This window comes from Manis javanica, chromosome 13 (assembly GCF_040802235.1).
Source record: "Manis javanica isolate MJ-LG chromosome 13, MJ_LKY, whole genome shotgun sequence".
NCBI lineage: Eukaryota > Metazoa > Chordata > Mammalia > Pholidota > Manidae > Manis > Manis javanica.
Window position 1 is genome coordinate 55,842,948 of NC_133168.1, and position 10,719 is coordinate 55,853,666.

Consider the following 10,719-nt stretch of genomic DNA (forward strand, 5'->3'; position numbering starts at 1 on the left):
CTGAACAGGGTTGGGGATGGTTTTCTCCTGGATCAGACAGCCTAGCTGTTGATGCCCTCTCCCGTGTGCATGCCTGGTGAGTTAACCTGGCCTTGGAGTTCTGGAGTATTTTTCTGTCTCTCGTTTCTCTCCCATTTTGCTTGGTCTTCTCTTCCTTCTTTCTCAAAAGCTAAATAAATTCCTCAGCTTACCTCCTGAATCTCAATGTAGCTTCTTCTCATGACCTTGATCTCATGATCTGAAGCATGATCTTGAGGTCTCATCCTCAATCCCAATCAGCTTATGAAAATGTGTCTTCCAACAAGTACAGAGCACTTCATCGGAGGAATACTGGTGAGTAAAAGTTTCTCTGCCTCATTCCATTTATAGCAATGATGTATGGCACTTGCAAAGTATAGTATTGAAACAAAAAATCTTTACACTTTATAAAAACACTATTTATGATGCAATCATTATGTGCTGAGCACTCTGCAAATGATTTCCTGGCCTTATCTTACTAACTTTTCTGGCAATGTGTTTTACTCCCTATTATTCATGTGAAGAAAATGAGTCACAAAAAGGTGAAGCAATCTGTTGGAAACCACACAGCTAGTAAGACGTGAAGCTGCTATTTGAATCTAGTTGTTTGGTTTTTACCGTGACAAACACACGAATAGAAGAAGGTATAAAGGACATTATGTTTTGAACCAGATGCTGAAGCAGGTGGAGAAACAGGAGAGAGTATTAATAAGTAATATAATATATTTGGGATGGGTACTCAGACAGTTTCATTAATTTATTAATTCTTCTCTATTTTAGAACTGCTTTTTATTTGGTTGGTGAGCTAGTTTCAGGCATAAAACAGCTCTGACTTCAGGTTTGAGTTTGTCTTCTTACCTGTTAAGAACCCAAGAAAGAATCTGGGGTGGGGGTGGGGGAAGTGGTTAGTGGTGGCTCCTGACACACTGTGTCCAGCTTGTCTCCCAGCTTGTAGATGAGAAGTGGTCCTTGAGTCTCAGGGCCCAATAGGGCCAGGGCTCTACTTAGACATTCTTGTCTCTCCTTGAACCCTGTTATGTCTTCTTGCTCCTTCTGACCTCCGTTGCCTCTAGAGAAGAATGCCGCTCACTCACCCATTCTAGAGGTGGGTGGGCTGGAAATGACCTTGGGTACTGCATGGCTGGTCTCTGCAACACAATCAGAGCACATGTGCTGTTAGTGGATTTTCTGGGCAGTTCTTATGCCCCCTCTCTAGAACTACACTCCCTAATGCCCTCTATTCCTACCTTGGCTTTTATAGAGGCCGTGCTCAGATTGGTGTAGGGTGGTGAGAACCAGGAGATAGCAACCGTTTTTCTGCTTCTTGCCATTGCTTTTGCTTCTCTGTTCTCTGGGATATCAACAATTAGTACGCACTAATATTATAAACATTTTTTTTTGGCCAGTGGGAGAACAGTGACTATTGCTTGGAAGGGATCACAAAATGTTATAATATATTTTTTCTTTAAAATAACACATCCATACAATTATTACTACCATTTCACCAATTCTTCTTAAATATGAAATGGCTTCCAAATCTGTTATTTAACTTAATCCTCACACCAGTTGTTAGGAAAGTAGGTTAGATATGATTATCTTTTCAAATCACAAGTTTATATATTTTCCTTATTACTATTTTGTATTTTCTGGCCTGTGATTGCTGTATTCGAGAAGACTATCTTACTGTATCTGGTTAGTTTTTCTAAATTTCTTTCTGTGGATTAATCTCTGTCTTATTTTTTTTTTATTTCTTGGATTGATAGGATATAAAGATGTTAAATAATAATTTTACATTTGATACTTTTAATTTAATTTCAAATAAAATTTTAAGGAGAAATGACTTTAAAAAGTATTGATTTTAAAGAAAATGGTTTCAATAGTTCCCCATTTTTTTCCTATTTTGAAATTTTATTTTCCTTTTGTATCTTTGTCCCTTGATAGCAATATTACTCTACATTAAAAATATTCAGAAAAGCACAAAGAAGAAAATAAAAATCACAGTTAATATAAAAAATCCCACCTAAAAATAAACCTATAAACATTTTCTAGCTTCTCATGTCATCTCCACTTTATAGTATCATAAATTATTAAAATTCCTATTTATCACACACTTTTTAATATTTATAATTTACTCATATACCCTGATAAACATCTACTCACATAAACATCAATTGCATAATCAGCTTTATGGCTTTTGATGAGTAATGATAGAAACTTATCCAGAAAGCTTTTCCAACATATGCTTCTAAAAATATGGCATGAAACCAGGTGGTTTACCACACCTTAAACAACCTTGTGTATAATCATTATTTCAACCTTTGCCTACTTGATGAGTGAAAATAATACTTCAGTATTGCTTAATTTAGTATTTTAATCTCTCATGAGACTGAGTATTTTTGCATGTTATGAGTTACCTTTGCACACTCTTTGCCAGTTTTTTTGAGGAGCTAATTAAAAAATATTTTCTTGCAAGAACTCTTTCTATACTAAAGTTATTAACCTCTTGTTTATTACATATTATAATTAGCTTGTTATATTTGCCTTTTTAATGGTGTTTTAACAATTTAAAAATTATTAATCTATTGGATTTTACCAAATGTCTTATTGATAAATTTCCTTATTTTAAAATCTATAGTTGTGATGCATTGCAGCAATGAAAGTAAATCCTATGCGGGATTATCCAAACTCTACTTAGACATGAAATAATTTTGTTTGAATTTGAAGGACTTCTCAGTAGAACAAAATAATTTCACGTTATCAAGATGCCAATTGTTTCCTGGCTTGGGGGTTAACCCACAGCTGACCAGGTGACCCTGCTTTCTACCTCCAAGTGTCAGGTGACTGCAGTAGAACTGGACACCTGGCCAGAGGGTTCCCTCAGTAGACTCATCAGTGACCAGGCTGGCATGCCCATGAGTGAGGCTAAATAGGTGTCCTTGCTGGGGTCTTTGGACACTGAGTTGGTCAGTGGTGGGCACCTGAGCTGCAGGAATGGGGCCATGAGCAAGATGAACAAGCAGATATGCAGGAAACCCTGCGGTTCCTGAGAGGGGGAAGGCACAGGGTAGGTTCCTGAGGGCTCTTGAGTTTCTCAAATTGTCAATAGTCCTCAGGTGCACCGCTGGATTCTGTGAAATTCTCCAAGTTCCTTCAGTTGTGTGTCTTCCTCACTTTTGTGTAAGGTAGTCGCAGGTTTCTGATGTATGCAACCCAAAGTTGACACGTGCATAGCTGCGTACCTCAAGAACACAAGGAGCTCTTGGCCACCTTCTAAAAAACAGAAGAGTTGAACTCAGCACTAAATGGTCTGGAAGTTTCCTTCCAGCCCTATAGTTCTGGGAGTCTGTGAAATTAATGGTGTGTTTTATTAGGACACTTTCCAAACTCAGCTTGATAGGACTTTGGAATGACAAAGATTTGGTGAAAACTAGGAGCCAAAAGGGAATGTGCTGAGACAGACCTCTTAAGACAGGAAGACATTTCCCATTTTCAAAAAATTGTGTTTCCTTAAGAATTGAAGGAGCATTTTGCTTCTCAGTCGTGGAAGTGAAAAGGTACCTCTGCTTCCTAACTGGTGTGACTACAGCTCTCTGTCTGTGCTTCTCTTCACGTACCGCAGACCGGGCATCTGGCAGTAACAGGTAATCAAATCATATTAAGGTACACTGAGCCATCTGCCCTGATTTCAGCCCTCAGATGGGAAGGGTTTCAGCTTCTCATCTGGAGCTTACAAGCCAGCATGGTCCAATTTTCTCAATGACATTTTAGGCCTTTAAAAATGATTGCCAGCCCTGCTGACATCAAGGGGACAACTGACAGCATCAAGATAAAAGATAATCATGCTGTGAATAAAGCTTTGACGTGTTCTCTTACGCACAAAACTCTGAAATGCACGTCTTAAATGGCCAACAGAAAAGAGCAGCGAGGTCATTAGGATTTCAGGATTAAGAAAGTACCATCCAGAGGTGGTGAGGAGACCCAAGGGGAACAGCTGTGTTCCCGGTGGAGCCAGCGCCTCCCACCAATGCTGTTCCGAAGCGCGAAAGGCAGCCCTGGATCAGCACTTTGACTAACGTGCATTCTGTATTTTGTTCCTCTTTTTGGTATCAAGATAGTGGCATTCTCTTCTTATGGTGATTGGGTTTGTGTTACCTACAAATTAATAAATATATGTTTGCTTGAAGTATCATTATATATATTTCAACTATCAAAACTTCCTGGGCTACTGGCACATGGGATATGTGGAGAGGGATGAAATTTATTTCGGAGCTTATGCACAATGCAGAGAAAGATCCTTTATTCCCATGGAAGCCTTGAATGTACAACAACCCTCAAAACTGACTGACTTTTAAATGACTTTTAAATCCTTAATATCTTAGCCATTTCAGGCTGCTATGCCAAATTATCAGAGACTGGGTGAATTATACAAAAAGCATTTATTTCTTATGGTTTTGGAGAGCTGGAAGTCTGAGATCAAGGAAGAACCAGCAAGTTCAAGTTCTTGATGAGGGTCCTTCTGTCTTGTTATGTGCTCATATGGTCTTTTCTGTGCCCAAATGAGAAAGAGAACTCATTTCTCTTCCTCTTTTTGTAAGGGCACTAAAATTCCATCTTGGGGCTCCACCCTTATGACCTCATTGCCTCTCAAAGTTATCATCTTCAAATACCATCAAATTGGAGATTAGCATTTCAACAAAGGACTTTTGAGGGGATATTCAATCTATAACACCTGGTAATACCTACTCTATACAAGGATCCTTGGACTGCAGCTTAGATTGGGTTTCCCAAAAATAGACCCTGAGGTCAGGATCCACGTGCAAGTAGTTTATTAGCAAATGTCCCCAGGAGAAACTGGTGGGGGGAGCGGGGACATGTAAGAGTGCTCTATCAAAGTCCCACAGGGTATAATTTCTACACAGTGCTGCAGTGAAACCATCCCAGTTAGGACAAGGGTTATAAATAGCTCTCATGGGTTATAAAGTCCCATGTGCTGATGGCTCTCAAAACAAACTGGCTGGGCAACTCAAGGACAGACCCTTAACAAAGACCTGCACATACCGGTTGGTAGGAGTGTGAACATTTTGAGGAAAGGCCCTCGTGCTCAAAAAGGGATTCCAGAGCACAGGGTGGGGCACAATCAGCAATTGAAAGAAACACAAACCTACCCAGGCTCATTTAAGTAAAGGGATATCTCAGTTAAGACTGCACTTTGCTGCATGTCATAAATACTCAATGCCCAACCAAAGGAGTTTGTTTCTAATACAACAAGCCAGTCGAAGCCTGGAAGCCTGGGATTGATGTAGCTGCTTCGTGATGTTGCCAGTGAACAATGTTCCAGCTCTATCTTCTTGCTTGTTTGCTTCATGAGTGCAAGATGAATCTTCCACCTCCAGCTCCCTGTCTGCATTCCTGGGAGGAAGAGGATGAGGAATAAAGAAAAAGGCCTTATGTGTGTCAGGAGGAAAAAACATTTTCCAGAATCTCTAGTATTCTTCTGATAATTTTTTATTGGCTCTGAGTTACATAATTAACTTTAGATGTCAGGAATTCTGGGAAGGTGACACATGGCTCCCCTGAAAAGAATCACTTTTGTTTTAGTAAAGAGGAGAGAATGGCAATGACTGGATATCCAGCAATGTTTACCCAATAAGGTGTTTTTTTTTTTGCAAAAATACCCTGGGTCACCGTTTACGCATCCAAGGACATGAAACAAGCATGGTTTGGATTCCTGAGGGATGCTGCTAGAACTGGCCAACGAGGAGCTTTTGCAAGTTAAGTCTGATTGGACAGTGGAATATGCACGTGCGCACAGGAGATCTATGAGGTGGCAGCGTGGACACACACACCATGGCTCAGTCCTGTGGTGCAGTGAGCAGTGGGCAATGTGCATGTCAAGCGGCTAGTCTGCTGCCCAGGCCAAGGCTGAGACGTGATGGTGATGGCAGCTATAGGCTGGCCTTGGGTTCTCCACTGAGGCCTAGCATTAAAATGCTTACATGGAGGATAACCTGATTTCAATCCCAACCTCAACTTCATTTTCCAAGGGAGCTCAGCATCTCCACTCCTAAATGTAACAAACTCGAGTTTAAAAAGGAAAAGCAGAAACCAATCCTCTGTGCTGAGAACTATTTCAGGGATGTGTTGCTCAGCACTCCATTGATAAAGAATCCATTAATAGGATTAGGTGGAGATTTTGCAGAATAATGCAACATCCATGCATTTGCTTGTTGAGGTTACTCTAAGTGCATTTTAACATGGATTTTTGACATTCTGTCTCATTTAACACTAAACTATGTTTGAAAAGGTTATAAACAGCAAAGACATAAATAAAAATAGCAACATAGATATTTTCTGGTGAGATAAATTTTGATAACCTTTTTTGGTGAATTCATATTATCATTAAGAAATATAGTAAAATCAAGATTTTTGCTGTACATATCTAAAATCAAACTGGAACAGTTCCTGTTGAAATCAAAGTACAAATTTAAATCACTGATTACCAAAAAAATGTAATATAGTGACTCTTTAGTTACCTAGAATTAAGGCTTATTGACTGCTTCTACCATCAGGAAACACAGGAACGGAGTGGAGTTCCCTGAGTGCTGAAACAGCTCCCAGGAGGTCAGTGCGGGGAAGCTCATTTGCTTTATTGTAGAAGAGGGAGTCAGTCAGCACTTATTCACCCTTGCTTTATACATTCTCTATATAACCAGACTATCCAGTTTGCCAGCCCACAGCAGGTTAAAGTCAACAATTTACTAGGGCAGTTGATATAAATGAATAAAAAAGCAGGAATCCTGCTAAGACAGTGATTATCGATGCTGGAGAGGAAAACAAGGGGGGAGGAACTATAAAATCAGCAGTTTGGAGACAGTCAAAGCATACATTTTCTAGTTGCTATTCTCACACACATTTAATAAGCATGGGCTGAGTGCCTGCCAATCACTGCTATGAGCCTAGGATACAGAGATTAAAAACTCAGTACCTGCCCGCAAGGGTTTATAATGTAGCATAAAGATTGACAAGTGAAAAGGCAGTGAGGATTCAGGATGGAGAACGGTTAAGGGCTGGGTAAGGCTGAAGCGGGGGTGATGAGCCAGTATATGCATTCACAGTATTTTAGGTGAGACTAATGAAGCCCTCATTAAGATAGTGGCAGTGGGAGTGGGGAAATGTGTACGGAAGAGGAAGACCAAGGAAGTAGAATTCCCAGTTCAGGCTGACTGATTGGGTGTGAGGGGGAAGGGGAAAGGAAAGGCCCAGGATGTGTCTCAGATTTCTGGCTGGTGTGAAGAAACAGGTAGAGGCTACGGTCTTTCCAGCGGGCATCACCTTGTTACTTAGGGCTGATATTTGAAATGAAGACTTGGGAACCACTGACAAAGGTCAAAGAAGTGTGAAATCCATTTAGTAGTGATTTTCTCTATTGGAGAATAAAACACCTTATTCCAAACGAATGGCATGCACAGAAGTCCTCGTAAGTTCCTTGAGGGCAGGACACACATCATTTATCCTTGTGTCCCAGTGCCAAATACGCTGGACACTTAATAATAATTTACTTCTTTGACCTATAGAAAACAAAGTAAAATCACTTTAACCTTTTCTGGTTATCTTCCTTTAGGGAATAAGATAAGACTGAGAAAATTCAAAGATGTCTTTTGTCTTTGAGCAGATGGCTATTGACTCCAGACATGTTTCTCTTTCAAACAGAATTTTTCTTAAGAGAATTCATAAGTCCACGTTGTCTTATTGGATCAGATCTTCTAAAGACCCTGACAAACAGCCTTCCTTTCTCCTTAGGTTTCCAGTGTCTTTTATTTGCTCCCTTATGCTGAGAGGTATGGAAGGAGGCAGGCAGTGGCACCTCAGAGCACAGGGAGTGGTCCTGTGGACCCACAGGCAGCCCACCTGCTTACAGGTCCGGAGATAGGTGCACTGCAGGAACCTGCCATCCCCTACATGAGAGGAAGCCTCATTCAGCTGACTTCAGGGTGCAAAACGTCCCCTGAAACTTTCCTGACCCCCAGGAAGTTTCTCAGGGGTTTCTATTCAGAAAAAAATCCTTCTCTCCAAGCGGCAACTAGTAAACAATTAATTATATCAAGATACATGTAAAAATTAAAGCTCAGAATTACGGCAGGGTTGGATGAAGGGGAAAAAGAGTCGAGATGCATTAGGGAGCTTCTAAGCGATTTCATGGTTTTAACCACTGACATCTATGAGCAATGTTATTTTTTCATTTGAATGTTTAATTTTGAAAGCTAAGCCTGAGAAACAGAAGCATTTTATCCTTCATCAAATAAGCTGTGAGTCATGGCTGAAATGTCTGAAAAAATCAGCTCTAGAATCTCAGTTGGCTTTGAAGCAGGAACAAAAACAAAACAAGAATCAAATGGCACCAGGAAAATCCACTTCCAAAATACGCTCCCAAGAGTGTTCATCCTTGCATCTGAAATATAACTTATTGTATCAGATTATCATATGTGTGAGTTTGAATAGCAGATTTTGTCATTGCGAAATATCTGGTTAGAGCAACATCAAGCTGTAAGGGTGTGAGTGTTTGAACTGAAACTATGCTGGGCAGGAGATACCTTCGGTATCATGGATTCCTCCATAAGGCTGTTGTGATTTTCTGAAACCTGATTTTGTTCTGGCTAGTTGCCTAGAGAGCTGATTCGGAGGTGAGCTTTTTCCACTTCATCCACCAATTTGTGGGGAGATTATTCTGGAAGCACTTTGCTGGTAGAGGGGCCACCAAGGCCAGGATGCACAGCCTCGTTCCTCCACGGAGAGGGAGGCTGTGGAGTCTGGGCGCTCACTGCCTCTTCCTGGGCTTGCTGCCGCCAGCCAGGGGCCGTGCAACTGGGAGAGCCGATGCTCGGAGCAGGGTAACCTGAAGACAGGCAGGCAAAGGAGGTGTACGGGCGGCAGCAGGATCTGAGTGGACAGCACTGGGCACAGTGACCAGCCTCCTTTTCTAAATGCAAGGGGGCCACTGATAATGTAATCTCCTGTTAAGAACAGATCCTCGCCTTTCGAGAAGGGTGATGAAGACATGCCAGACTTTCCCCTGGGATGACTGTGGGATCAGAACGAGTCATTAGGGGATATAAGTGTCAGTGGCTTTGCCTCTGGCAGTTCAAGGAAGACATAATTGCTGTGTGCTGCCTCCCTCTGCTCCTTTCCCTGCACAGAACCACCCACCTCCCTGGAAGCGAATCCACAGACTTGCGTGGAGGGAAAGGCGGCAGAGGCTGCACCTGCTCACGATTCTTTTACATTGTCTCAGCGGACATCACTACTTTCTCCGAATTCTGACCCTGAGAGCAGAGTGGAACTCAGGCAGAGAAGCCCATCTGCCATGGATGAGGGCTGCTTGGGGAGCTCTGGAACGGAGGGCAATGTCTGAACCAAACCCAGGAGGCTTCTCAGTCAAAGACATGCTGCAGTTATACAATCTGGCATGAATTCTGAGCGTCACTGAAATTTTGCTGGGGGTATCAAAATGTAATCTTTAGGCACTGCCTAAGAATACTGTCCCTGGAAATACAGACGTGACACAGAGATGTTTATGTTTATCGATTACCCTAATCAGATATGTAGGGTCTTTACCAAATCCTTGTAAAATTTCAAACTTTATTAATTCTTTTCTATCATACCACCTAGCCTCAAATGGTATTTAAAAGGCAGACTTATTGAAGTTTAGGACACTTGCTTATACAACTGTGTGTTTATATTTCAGATCTATACAAACCACACATGGCTTCCATAAGACAGTGTCTATTCTGTACCTAGCAACACTAATATATTCAGAAATAGAGAGTTCACTGTGGTTCTTTTAAACATTTGAAATTAAAAGGTAAAGCTTCCCAAGGTTGTATAAGCTCCCTTTTCTCTGACTGAGCTCAAGAACTATGGTTATCCTAAGGCTCACAGACTCTACTTTTGCCTAATTTCAGCCTGATAGACATCCCACGGACTAGTCATCTTTAGCTGTATTCATCTGCTTTTCCTTCCTTATTTCAAATGCATTTTTGAATGTTTCTGTCTGAGTTTACACACTGTGCCTGTCCTTATAATATTATTGAGAAGATATAATTTCCTTCTCACCATTCCATCCTAATTACTTTTTCTAAGAGGCTTTGGTCTTTAAAAACACAATAGCCTAGAGGCCTCTCTCTTCCTAAGGGTGGTGCTGGTAACAGAGTAAATGTGCTCCTAATATAATTTGCACACTTTTCTTTCTTTTCTTTTTAAAATGTCACAAATAATACAGATCCATGATTAAAATGAGAAAACATGTAAGCAGAAAGAAAAACTACGTATTTATATGAAAATGTATTTTTAAAAATGCATGTGTGTGAAAAAACACAATGCATTTCATCACTTCTTAATATTTCCCTACTTTATATATCATAAACATGTACCTGTATTCTAATGGATGCCTGATTTTGCCTTGAATTGATGTAATAAAATAAAGTTTTTATTATTGGAAATTCAAGTTATTAAAAAACCTTTGGTATGGTAAATGTAGTGATGAACATCTTATACTTATATTCTTGTACGTTTGCTCAAGAATTTTAATAAGGTACATATTCTGGACCCCAGTGTCTTTTTGCCAATAGTTCTACTGTTGGATTCAACTGGCCCACCTTCAGTGGGACCTGATTTTGCCAAAACAGAAGATAGTACTGCCTCTAC

General features: G+C 40.6%; 1 long non-coding RNA gene across 2 annotated transcripts; it reads left to right on the forward strand.

Annotated features, from left to right (window-relative positions):
• The first annotated feature begins 145 nt into the window (after positions 1–145).
• On the forward strand, positions 146–10,507 carry LOC140845479 (uncharacterized). 2 transcript variants are annotated; one of them, XR_012124271.1, is made up of 2 exons: positions 146–333; positions 9,213–10,507. It is a non-coding gene; the product is annotated as an uncharacterized lncRNA (long non-coding RNA). The 2 variants fall into 2 exon arrangements; XR_012124272.1 differs by lacking the exon at positions 146–333 and adding an exon at positions 8,315–8,699.
• Positions 10,508–10,719: the final 212 nt, after the last annotated feature.